The 1,306-nt window shown below is 36.1% G+C and overlaps 1 protein-coding gene across 5 annotated transcripts in view; it reads left to right on the top strand.

Annotated features, from left to right (window-relative positions):
* LOC119591312 (cytoplasmic FMR1-interacting protein-like) overlaps positions 1-1,306 on the top strand; it is a 50,156-nt gene that overhangs the window by 8,824 nt on the left and 40,026 nt on the right. For 2 of the 5 annotated variants that reach the window (XM_037940043.1, XM_037940042.1), the window contains exon 1: positions 570-671. The exons of 2 other annotated variants lie outside the window; for them this stretch is intronic. The gene's annotated coding sequence lies outside the window, so the exon portion shown is untranslated. Of the gene's footprint in view, positions 1-569; positions 672-1,306 lie in introns of those variants that run through there. One more of the 5 variants, XM_037940041.1, reaches the window with a different exon arrangement.

The following is a 1,306-nucleotide window of genomic DNA, read 5'->3' as shown; positions in this document are numbered from 1 at the left end:
AATTATCAATTATTATATTTCATTATGTATTCTTGCCATAATTCACAGCTATACTGTACCCAGTTTCCGTTGTGTACGAAATTTACGTCATTTCCGCAGTTTTCTAAATAAGATAGAAAAATATTTGTACAATAATGTAAAGTCACAGAGAAGATTATGTGTAGAAACTTGACAAAACAGATTATGAATGAAAAAAAAATAGAACAATATGAAACAGGACAGAGTAAAAAGAGAATAGCATGTTTCGACCAGCAAAATCGATTGACTGTTGGAAATCTGATAGAATGTATATAGACGTCCACAATGAAACACTTTTATGTTGAAAAGAAATCAAGCAAAGTGATAAAAACAGTAATATATTTTTACAGGAAGATGTAAAGGTATGTTATTACTGATCATATATCTCAAAAGAATATCTACTAAGGCGCAGGATACTACATTCCATTGCATTTGAACAAAATATACTATCAATTGAACCCATAATGCCGCTATCAAACCGATATAGTTGACAATTGAGTCATTTAATTAACTCATTGCGCAAGGCGATGCTCACGCTTCCTGCCAATCGGATTTGTTTACAGTGAAAAGAAGGTTGGGTCAAGTTCCTCATGCTTTCTCAGGCGAAAATGACCCTTTTTGGCTGATTATACGTGAAAGTGGTTGTTTTAGAGGTGAGTGAGATGACTTTAGACTCATTTGATGTAGGATATTAGGGGAATTTGTGGAAATAAAGCCGAGTTAAGGGTTAGAATGGGCGATTTTCCTTCCCGATTTTCGACTATTGGGTGGGGAGAGGCGGGGTCCTTTTTGACATTTCGGAGGTTTCCTTACCCTTTTGGGACTTTTCATGAGCTTTATATCCCCCCGTTATTTTGCATAATGCTTACAGAAGGAGTAGGTTGCTATGGGGATCGATATGAACTCCCAGGTGGACGGGAAACATGGGATGAACTTGAAGTTGGATTGAAGTTTCAAGGAGTTGTGAGTCATTCTCGGGTCATTTAACATCGCAAATTATATTGCTTTATCTCATTTCATAATAATCATGTGTTTTATTTCTAAAAGATAAATTTTCTCAACCCTCTACTTGCAAATGGGTAGAAGTGGTGATGCTACTGAGAAAGAAAGCATGGTTAGAATCACACACATTAAAAGTTGACAGGATCAGTAGTGCTTGACTGGAAATTAAGTAAGGAAATCGGGAAGTAAAGGAGCCATTACCTTTAACTGATTGGTTATTAGAGCTGTTCTGCAGCTGATAAAGTAGTTTGTAAATACTGTTCATCAGAATTAACCCAGTACCTCC

This window comes from Penaeus monodon, chromosome 28 (genome assembly GCF_015228065.2).
Source record: "Penaeus monodon isolate SGIC_2016 chromosome 28, NSTDA_Pmon_1, whole genome shotgun sequence".
In the NCBI taxonomy this organism is placed as follows: domain Eukaryota; kingdom Metazoa; phylum Arthropoda; class Malacostraca; order Decapoda; family Penaeidae; genus Penaeus; species Penaeus monodon.
Note: the sequence above shows the minus strand (reverse complement) of the source record. Positions and strands in the feature narration are given on the sequence as shown.